Below are 12,272 nucleotides of genomic sequence, written 5' to 3' on the forward strand. Positions count from 1 at the left end.
TCTTTATCACATTTGGTCTGACAAGTATTAGCTGATATTTTAACCTTTTTCACCTATAAAAATGACAATTTCATACCGTTTGACCTGATATCGTTATACAACAATATTCAAAATATAGTTAGGATTACTATCTCTCTTTCCATATACATATATATGCTAGAGCTTCAACTTTATTGATAGTAATAAGAACAAAAAGAATAATGGCAAAGAAGAGTTCACATACGGAAATTTGCTTTATAAACCCATTTAATTCTCACAACAACCCTCTGAAGTTGATACTATGTTTCTCTTGCTTAAATATTTTTGTTTCTGTGAAAAAAATACATTTTCATTAAAAAATATTTTTCCAATAGTGTGTAAAATATGCTCTCAATTCTTCCCAACCAACACAAAATAAACTTCCTTCTCACCTTACCCGCCCGCCTCATACTTTCTCCTAGACAGAATTGCATATGTATTAACGTTTTGTTCCTCCATCCATAGTGTAGCTTTATTACCATGAAACAGCTGCCCAGCCAGGGTCTATATTTCTCAGCCTCTGAATATGGGCAGGTCAGATGCTGAGTTATTACCAGTGAGATGTGAGATGATGTGAAATGAAACATTTCTAGGCTGAAGCACTTGAGGTGTGTGTGTGTGTGTGCTTTCACCTTGCTCTCTTTCCCTCATCTCTGCAGATTGCTTGTGATGACAGTGCTGGAGGAATCGTGACGTGGAAAGAGTCCGTTTCCCCAAATCATCTTGTGGAGGAAAAGCAACTCTGGCTGGGATCATCAAAAAGAAATAAACTTCTATTGATATTTTCTTCATTGTAGTAGCTAGGACTAAACTAATGTAGAAATTGGTCATTTGAAGGAGAGCCCCCCGCCCCCAACCTAAGGTGGCATTGGATTGGTAGTTGGGCGGTAGGCAACAGGAAAATAACTAACCCTAGCTCGGATGATAGAGATCTGTTGCCTCCATTATCTTGGAAGCAGAAAGAACCAGTACATTGAGCCTGCATCTCTTAGGCAGTGGCCAGAATAGCATTATTACATGGAACAGATCAACTCTAATGGCAACTGTTCACTCTACTAGGAAAGACTGAAAGGAAATAGAGTGCAGCAGAATTTTAAGGTCTCGGGCTTTCCACCCATGAGGTCTTCTTTGTAGATCACAATAAGAAATAATACTGAAATAGTTTTAATCCGTAAGATCTAAGAAAATGTATCAAATAAGGAAGAGATCCAGCTTTGAGGTAAAGATCATGTTGGGGTATAATCTTTCTGCTTAATATGTCTACAATTTAAGAAAGAGGATCATGAAGAAAAGAAACAAAATAAGTAAATTAAAATGTCAGACATGAATATTGTGTCTGGGAAAGAGTTATAGGTGATATTGATAATGAAATGACTTTGACTTCTGCTATTCTTTCATTATTATTTTTGAACAGGGTATTTTTAAGATTTATGTAGATGATAAAAACAACTTTTCATGTTGAATGCCTCTAAAATAACAGCACAAATAGTGCATACTTAATCATATGTGATGATAAAAACACAATAAAATAATTTCCATTTTATTTAAAGTCAATCCCTAATCTACTAAAATGATGTAGCTTTTAGCGGTTCTTGACTGAAAAACCCTGACATCATCTTTTAAAATTTTGATAGAATTTTTAAAAATTAGAATATCTGTAGTATTTACTATTATTACCATATACGACAGGCATGACAGATTCAGTAGTCTGACCTCTGTTACACCTGAGTTTTATTATACTCTATTATACACCTAGAACAAGTCAACAAAAAGTTACGTTCATAAAACATAACACCAATTCACTGAAAATTGTGTGTACAATTTTGTAACCTCAGAATAAACACAGTGTGTAATTTGGGGTCATTTTGTACTATGCAATGGACTTCTAATTTATAGGAAAATTGTGTATCATAAAAAGAACAGTTTCCTCCTCCAAATTTTCATTACTTGTCCCCAAACTCAGATTCATGGTTAAAATTAATGTCAAACAGAAACTGTCACTGTCGAAACGACTCTCAGTAATATAATCAGCAGAAAATGATGAAAACATAATCACGAAATATATAGCCAGAAGAAAAAGATGGGACAAAGCTGACAAGCAAATGGAATCCAACATAACTCTTCTCTGCAAGAGACTTACTTCCAGACAGATAAAAACCAAGGAGCAGCAATGTTACCGCCTCCCTTGAGCAGTATCATTGTCTTGTGGGTAACAAGCATGACAGACATTGACTGTGTTCATAGATACGTGAGGCAGTAGGGTCTCTATGTATTTGGAAAGGACACAGAGGTGTAACTGACAGCATAAGAGCACTATATATTTCAAGTGTAGGGCAAAGGTAGACAAGCTTGAGAATCTATTTGACCAGCTACTTTCAAGGATAAAAGTGAGTAAAATCGAATGAGACAAACAGCATGATTATTTACTGCAAAATAAATTATTTAAAACCCTCTTTTTTCTTGTGCTCATGCACAAGCGCCCATGATCATGAGTGAGCATTATCTGAAATGCATAGGCAATATCAGGTGATTAAAGGTCATTTGTTCCCGGTGACATAAGGAGGATATGTAATTGCACTAGCCCAGACTCAGTAGACCATAAGTTCTATAAGTTTACCATTTTCTCTTATAAATTTGCAGTTTTAATGTGCTGATACAAGGCAGCTACTTAAATAGAGGTAAAGATAATCAGAACATACGTTTGAAAAAGTAGAACACCGTCAAGATTCTTTGAATTTTACTCTTACACTTCACTAGAAATAAAATTCAAGGAGAATGTTCTAATGCCTTGTAAAAACTTTAAAAATTAGATCTAATTGGGGCGCCTGGGTGGCACAGCGGTTGGGCGTCTGCCTTCGGCTCAGGGCATGATCCCTGCGTTGTGGGATCGAGCCCCACATCAGGCTCCTCCGCTGTGAGCCTGCTTCTTCCTCTCCCACTCCCCTTGCTTGTGTTCCCTCTCTCGCTGGCTGTCTCTCTCTTAAAAAAAAAAAAATTAGATCTAATTACAACAACTTATCGGTGGATTTATATAGCTATTTCAAAAATAATAAACTTCCTTTCTAAAATAAAAGCTTTTAGCAACAACATCATGTGGGAATGTATGTGTACATACGTGTGTGTTTGTGAGTGCAACTGTGGTCATGACGGGCCTACATATAACATTGTTATTAAATCTATTGACATATTCAAAAATTAATTCACTGATTCATTACTTCATATTAAAATTGAGCTCACTTATAAAACTCTGCATGTGAATATTTGTTGTTACATAAATTAAAAAAGCAGAGTAGTTAGACGTCTGCACTTTGGTTCAAATTCAGGCTGATCTTAAACTCATTTTGTGTTTTTGGACAAGCTGGTAATCATTTTGAAAAGATGCATTGTCACCTATGAAATATCTGTAATAATACTAAGGAGATACCTTGTAAGGATTAAATCAAACAACCTGCGTAAAATCTTTAGCATGTTTCCTGTCATACAATTTACACTTCATAAAGTATGTTTTGAATATGTACAGGCAAGATTAAGATTCTTCTGCTATGGTGGGTGAGATTTTGGCTTCCATGACCTTCACTGCCCGATGGTATGCGTGTGAATATGAGACTTGGTAGATGGAATTAAGGTTGCCACCGTACTTCTGACCTACAAAACCGTGAAATAATAAATTTAGGTTTTTCTGAAACCACCACATTTGTGATAATTTGTGACAACAGTAATAGCAAATGAGAGCATCCACCTTATATGCATACATATGCATATACAGATATATAATCCCGTAAATATGTTTTTTGTTTAATTCAAGTGCATAATGAATGGTATCCCAGAGGACTAAAGAAAGCTAATTCCTCTTCAGTTATTTCTCTCAGGGAGTATATTGCATATTAGAATATGATTTAATTTAAATATTTCAGGCTACCTACAGTTTCATTGTTCCTTAGGGGTAACTGATTTCACATCTTTTGATGCTCATTTTGCTTCAGAGATGGTGTCTTTGCATTATTCATGTTTGTCTGCATCTATCTACCCTACGAGAATTTCAATAGCTCTGTGTGTGTATGTGTGTGTGTGTGTGTGTGTGTGTTTGAATACTTTTCTCTGTTTAACTCCAGAGAAACAAAATGAATGAAACTATTTTATAGACCTTTGTATTTACGGTGACTACCAACTAAATTTGTGAAATAGGAACCCAAGTTGAATTTTAAGTATGTTTTTGGTAATATTGAGAATGTTCACAGATACCATGTTACCCACAGAAAAGTTATACAGTAATGGTCAGAAAGAGAAAATGACACTTTTCAAATAAAGCATCATGGCTGAACTACCAAAAAATTTAGAGAGCAGTTATACCAAACGGAGGAAGTTTAGCAGAGGATATATATATAGAAAGAGTTTCGGAAAGATTGCCAATAAATAAATACAAATAAAAGTTTAAATTATAGTTTATTCCAAAACTTGATTAACCAAAATATACTTTTCAAAATATTATTATAATTTTTCTTATTAATTAATTAATTAGGTTTTGAAAGTATATATGAGGAAATGACCTTAAGCATATTGATGACTTTTATTGAGCATTTATCATGTAATTTAAATGCTATGAATGATTACATTATTTAATTATGCTATATTTCTATGACTTGTGTTTTTTCTTTTTTCCAGATAATACCTGTGAAAAAGGGATATTCAGGATTCAAAGTGAAATAGCTAATAATCGATATAATCAATCCCTGACCATCTGAATTCAGAGCTCATAAGGTTAAAGATTTACTAAAAATATTGTACTATGTAAAAATTTTGGAATAAAAAAGAGCCTTTTAGTACATAATTTTATAACCTTCAATACAGGAAAAAATATTCCATGTTTCAAGATGAATATGATATCTATCTATCTATCTATAGATAGATAGATAGATAGATAGATAGATATATACAAGCACAAATAGTTTCTAATAAACATTCTTTTTAAACAATAAGAGCATACTTTTGAAAAAGTATTAAGACCAAGAAAAGTTTTAATAAACATTGTATGAACTATGACAGAATACTAAATGTATATTCAATATATTTAAACTTTAGAATCATGTATTTACATGCTAATAGACATTTGGAAAAATAAAATAAATAAAAAAAAGAAATCCAGCAATTGTTACCAGTGTTTATCCTGGGATATGAGATAATTATTATTTTTTTCATTATGTATTGCTGAGTTTTCCAATTTTTTTTTCATTGAACATAGAAGTTCTTTAAATATTTTTTAAAATCCCGTTTACAAATAAATATAAAGCACTGGGTACTGTCAACCTCCATTTAATGAATTATATTTGTGCCAGTAAGTAATGCTTTACTAAGCATTTACACAAACTCATTGAATTTTCAAAATTTAATTTTGATTTTATCAAACAGTATCCTCTCCCACAGAGGTAAGGCTGAGGAAAGAAGAACATACAAGAGGGGTACAGAGGCCAGAATCTTAAATAAAGGCAATACTGTAACAATAGGAATGAGATAAAAAATAATATCAATAAAATAAAATCAATATATATGTAATATATATCAATTACAATATGATATAATGAATATATTTATGAAAACAGTTTAATACTTTATTTAAAATAATGTTCCTAATCAGATTTAGCTTCTTCTGGTAACTGTGATTTCCAGCACTGTTCAAAAAAAATATGTTTCCCAGAGAGATTCTCTGATTATCAATTCGTGCTAATTTGCTGTACAAAACTTAGATTTCTGCACTCCCTTATTTTAACACTTTCCATCAGATGTAAGTTTTTTTCTTCATAATTTTTAACTTCTTCTTCTTCCTCCTCCTCTTCAACCTTCTTCTGTTTTGAATTTGTGTATTTGAGATGGGTTGGAGCTAAGAGAAATGCAGGGAAATTTTGGATACAATCTGACAAAACTGTAAAATTGATGGCATCTTAGAGAAAATTGGACTAACAGCACTGTAGGTGATGTCATGTAAATATTTCACTGGTGTGAGAAAGTTCGGAGATTAGATCCCACGTATGTTTGTTGGGTTGAGCGTCATGTCATTTTTTCTTTTCCTTTAATTGTTGATGAATAACTGTCTCATGGACCCAGGCTCATATCTCCTGCTCCAGCCCCTCTCAATTGCTTTTGCCTTTCAGTTGACTAAATATAGATCAACTACTGAATGCTGTCATCATGAATATATCACCATTTCAAACTCTTGTAAGGGCAGAGCTAACTTTATTTCTTACTGTGGTGAAGGGGAACACACGGTCCATGTTAATGTATGTAATCTCAAAAAAAGTGAGAATTTATTGCACTTTTAACTGGCATCTTGTAATTTGGTGACTAATCCAAGGGATTTTTTAATTTCTTTTTTTTTTTAGAGTGGGGGAGGAGCAAAGGAAGAGGTGAGAGAGAAACTCTTAAGCAGACTCCATGCCCACTGCAGTGTCTGACATGGGGCTCGATCTCATGACCCTGAGATCATGCCCTGAGCCAAAATCAAGAGTCCAACGCTTAACCAACTGGGCCACCCGGGTGCCCTAATGTAAGGGATATCTTTACGGTGCTGAACTGAGGAAGTATAACTGCTTAACATGCTTAAGGGATTAATTCCCAAGGATGCATTAATCTTGTAATAGTGCACTAATGATTATTTATATACATACGTGTGTGTGTCTATATACATATAAATATACCACATATATGTATTTATTCTAAAAGAGTAGGAAATGTGAAGATATATGCTAACTGTTAAATGCTGCCTGGAAAATATACAGTCTAAACACAAAATGTCATGTCCCTCTCTGTTCTGTTATTTTGCTTTTTCTCAACACTTTTCCTTTGCCACTACTGTGATAGAGTGTGCTCATACGCAGAACTAGAGCTTTTCACTTTTTGCTGTTCAGAGGCTATTTAATTTTAATTGCTCCCCAAGCATAGGCCAATTCATGATGGCAAGAGCAGAGCAAGAATCCTTCACAGATCCTTTGAAGTTTGAAGAGCTGCTATTCACATTGCCTCAGGCTTCCATTCCCACATTTGTGTGAAAATGTAAGCAGTTGAACACCTCTGTCATACATGCCCAATGTTACTATAACTGAAAATACCTTGTGCAGATTTAAGATTTTTTTAACTATCTATATAAAGTTTAAAATAAGGATAGTAAACAGATGTTGTTTTGCTACATGCATTTAAAATGATATTAAAAATACAGGTTATGAAAGAATATCAGTGCTTAAAATATTAAACTAAACACAATACACACATTGAATATTTTGTGTGTGTGTGTGTGTGTGTGTGTGTGTGTGTGTGTGTGTGTGAGTTGGGGGTGGGTTTACAGAATTGTAAATCATCTCCCACATGGGAGAATAAAATCTTTAACTCTACCTTGTAACTTTGCACATTTGGTATATGCTAAAGTACACTGAATAGCACTGATCTTTTGTAAAAGGAATAATAATTTCTTAAAGCACTCAATTTCATGGTTTTGTCTACAGCAAAAAAAAAAAAATCATGAATACATTTGCTCAAGGCTTTTAAATGCAAAACAATATGTATACCACCTTCACCCTGTATTTGAGGAAGATGGAAGCTGAAAATAGGTAAATCCCATCTAGGGCATATTATAAATGGTATTAACAATAATAATGGTTATTATTATTTTCAAAATCCATTTTAAAATAATTCAACGGAGGAAATTTAGATCAGGAAACACATGAGAGGGAAATCATTGGAGAGATGTCCTTCTTGATTGTTCAGGGGGGTAAGTGATCAATTTTTGTTAAGTGATCAATTGTTAAGTGATCAATTTCGGATGTGTTAGGAACATTGGAAATTTGAAAACAAATTTTAATATAGAATGACAAGAAACTTACCAGAGTCATTAGAGACTCTTCTCCCCACTGACACCAAATTTTAAATTGTTTCTCTACACTTCCAACTAAAAGATACATTGGGAAGAATAAATAATTAACATGTATATAAATTAGTGAAGCAAGGCTTATTGACTCTGAAATTAGGTGTTCGTTGTACTTCGAAACTCACAGATTCAGAAGCTCTTGTTTGAATCTTGTGTTATCACCTTCCAAGAGCCTGGGTTATTTTTGTTTGGCAGGAGAGAATTAGAGAGTTGTTTGGTTAGCCTTTTCCCTGAGTAGGATTTTCCAAGGTTATAGTTGAAGTCTTTGATTTAGAGATATTTAAGACATGTTTTCTCTCTTCCAGATTATATTTCAATTGGATATTACATTAAATTGCTGCTTTTAACTCAAGGAATCAACAGAGCAGACACTTATACAATGTACCCTTATCCTGCTTTGAATTGTTCTTGCTGTCCCTCATCTCTGTTCCTTTTGATGTCACTGACAGTAATCATCTTGATTTAAGTCCTTTACCCATGCTGCTTTTAGGAAAAGATGATCTAATAAAGGGGAATCTTTCTCTCCAAACCCAGCAATTACAATGTTCACCTGCTTTGACTTTTGAAGACATTTTTTTTCTGTTTTCAATATTTTGTTGTAAATAAATGCTGCATACCTAGAAACAAAATAATAATTTGGATCATTCCACATGGCTGTCTTCTGAGAACATAGAAAGTATTTCTTCTCTCCACATTTTGTTCTTTCCTGTTGATGGTCTTTTCATTCAGGTCTTTCATGATTGATCTCTTATGCCACCAAATTGAAGAGAGTGTCTTGCCACACCTACCTCATTACTCATTCTTTACCTTTGGTTAAGCCTGTTAAAAGCAGCAATGGATTCAACATAGATATGGAAGAAAAAATAAAATTACTATGTAATATATAAGAAAAAAGCCCCATTAGAAAGAGCAAGAAAGTTTCTCTGCATACAAAATTGGGAGAGCCTATGTTTTTGGTTTTCCTTCTGAGAAGTGGGCAGGCTTGTAAGTAAATGTGAAAGACTGTATCTCCAAACAAAACTCTGATGTGATAGAAAGATCTTTATATTGTATAATACTGAATTTGGCTGAGATGCAGAATATTGTGCCTTCTCCTTCCTACCGAAATAATCTCCTCTTTTTAACTCATAGAGACCATGCATGAGAAGGAAGTGGTGTCCCATGACAACATCATTATGAAGGAATTTGTATATATTATATTTTATGTATATATATGTAAACAAAAAATATAGACATATATGCTTTTAAGAAAAGATATATATGCAAACAAAAACAAAAACAAATGATGTTGAACAGAGAATTAAAAGAGAATAAAAGCACCAAGTCAGGGGCAGAGGTAACCGTGAAGGTGGACGTGATGCAAAACCCAAATCAAGAAGCTGCAAGTTATGGAAATAGAATAATGTCCATGCTGTGGAATGGTGTTCAATTCAATTTGATTGAGATTTTCTTTAGCAGCCAACATCTGGGTTAAAGTGTGAAATTTTGTCCAGGAATATTTACATTCTATCCTTGTTCCCAACTGCATTTCAGATTAAATCCATACCCCTCCTGAGTCAGATTTGGACTCTTACCTGAGCTGCCAGATGAAGAAGGAATGATTCAAGGGAATACAACATTTTTGTCCTGGGTGGGGTCTGCTTTTGGGATATTACCACGAAGTTAGGATCATGTGGAAAATGCTTAAAGATCAAGCACTGGTCTTTCAGGGGCTATGTTGGGATTGGTTTATTCGAACAAACAGGTGAGCAAACAACAACAACCATGTAGCGTTCTGTGACATGATTTAAGTGATTCACCCCAGTAAATATTCTTATAAAGTGTCAAGGCAGAAAGAAATCTGGGTATGTAATAACAATGAATCAAATAGAATAGGAATGCTCTACTAAGAACTATAATATGTCCTTGCTAGTCATAAAAGAATATCAGGATAAATGATGAGGCACTGCATGAAATACATGGAAAGATAAATTACAAAGTTTAATGGCATTCTGCTCAAAAATCATAACAACTTAACATGGAATATTGAAATGTAAGCAGGAGAATGAATGCAAAAAACTTAGCTATGATGCTTTTGAAAGATAAATTAAGAATAATGTGGTTTTTACTGGTTTTAAAATGTACAAGATTATGGAGTTATAATAATTCAACCATTAGATAGATTCAAGTTAGTGTAACATTTGGAAAGCAACCAATATTATCTTGCGAAACTGAAAATACGTGTACTCTGAAAATTCCATTCCTAGGTATATCATCTACAAAACTATTAAAAATGTGCATGAAGAGACATGCACATCATGGATTGAAAGAGTAAACAAAAACAAAAATAAAACAGACACACAAACCACTTGTTCATAAACTGGATATGGGTAGAAAGTGGGGACTGTTTTTACAGTGGAGTTTTATACACTCTTGAGAAAAAAGTAAATACGACACCCATGAATCTTAGAAACATAAAGCTGAGTGGAAAACAGATGGTATATAACACTATGTTTTTAAAATTTTTAACAATATATTTAGAATTACATAAACAGATGACAATTCAGTTTAAAAAAGTTGCAAAAGAATAAATAATAAAAATTCAAAGCATAAAGGCAGTGGAATGGGATTCGAGAAAGGGACACAGCAGTTTTGACTTTTGATTATTTTTTTTGTTTTCGTTCATTTTATGTTGTGATTTATGGCTTATTGCTATGTTACATATATTACATTATATGTATAAAATATTACAATATAAAAAATCCAAATCCAAATAATAAAAATGAACTGCATTAAAGGAAACAAAGGATGTGAAAATTAAAAAAGTATCAAAGTCCCACTAGAAGAATTAAAAACAATGATGGACAAAACTGAGTGTGCTGTGTGCTGAGAGCCTGAGTCATGACATTCTCTAAGAAGCTGGTGGAAAAGGCGAAGGCAATGTGAAGAGTGAGAGAAAGATTATGAAAAAGAGAACGGACTAATTTTCCTCATAACTATATAAAAGAAAATTCATAGTGAGAGGAAGGAAAAATGATATGAAGGAATCCATTGTAATAATAAATCATAATAGTAATAATAATAATAATAAATCCTCAGAGCTACCTATGGCTAGAGGGATGAAATTTCAGACATTAAATGCAAAACTAAAATCAAATAATAAAATAGACATTAACAAATAAAAAATTAAAGTCAAAAAATTTTTCAGAAAGGAAAGGAAACTTGTCTGAAATGTATGGATAATTAGATTGGCACCAGCATTTTTTGTTTTTTTTAATGACCAGATGATAAAACATAGTAAGTTGACCTTCTCCAGGAGACCTTCTTTTACAAAGAATTCTACATCAAGGAAACCAACTATTCAAGTCCAAAGGCAAAATATGTTTTCATCCAGGCAAGAATTCAGGTGTTTACCATGTACTCTGAAGAAATTATCCACAACTGTTCTGTAACAAAAATTTTAAAATGGTTTAAGAAAGAGAAGGATGTGGAATATTTTTCAAATGATATTTTCGCATCATGAAATATTTTTATCTAATTTATAATACTAAAATTTCGCATTATTTAGCATAAAATATACTGATAATATATATTTTTGCCAGGTGCCCTCAAAATACTAAATATAATAATATTCATTTCCAACTTCACTCTTAGTAAGTTAGTTATCAAAAGAAGGGTTTCTAGTCTGATTAATAGTATTTAATAGTTCTAAAGAAAAAAATTCTAGTTGGAAATAAAAGAATAGAAATCCCTCCACTGTATTCAACAGGAAATTAGAATCTTAGTCAAGAAAAAGGAAAAACTATATATACTATATAATTATCAGAAATTGTTTTTAACCATTTGTAGGTTTTTTTGGGGGGGAGATAATACAATTATTCACCTTGAAAACCCAAGATGATGTTAAATCATGAAAATTAAAAGATGATACATGTAGTGTGTTATTTGCATAGAAAATCAACATACAATAATAAAAAAATTAATAACATATATTTATTATGAGGACAATTACTAAAAACTTAGGAATGAAACATGTTGGATTTATTAATAGAGAATTATTATAGATTTTAATCAAATAAGAGTTCCTGATAAATTAACAGACATATCATAGCATTAAAATGGCTATATTCCTAAGAAATGTATAATATAATAAAATCCCAATCAAACACAACTTTTCTAAAATATATGGACCATGCATTGGAACATAGCAAACTTATTCAAATGTTCATCAGTAAGGAAAAATATAGCAGAAAAGCTGATAATTTTTTGAATGGGGAAATAATGACAGGCCAATTGTCATGCTAAAGTATAATTGACAGTAATACAAAATGTATCACGCATATAAGGACAAATGAATTATCAT

The sequence above is a fragment of the Ursus americanus genome, chromosome 8, assembly GCF_024610735.1.
Source record: "Ursus americanus isolate L20-20 chromosome 8, mUrsAme1.1.p, whole genome shotgun sequence".
NCBI classification, from domain to species: Eukaryota; Metazoa; Chordata; class Mammalia; order Carnivora; family Ursidae; genus Ursus; species Ursus americanus.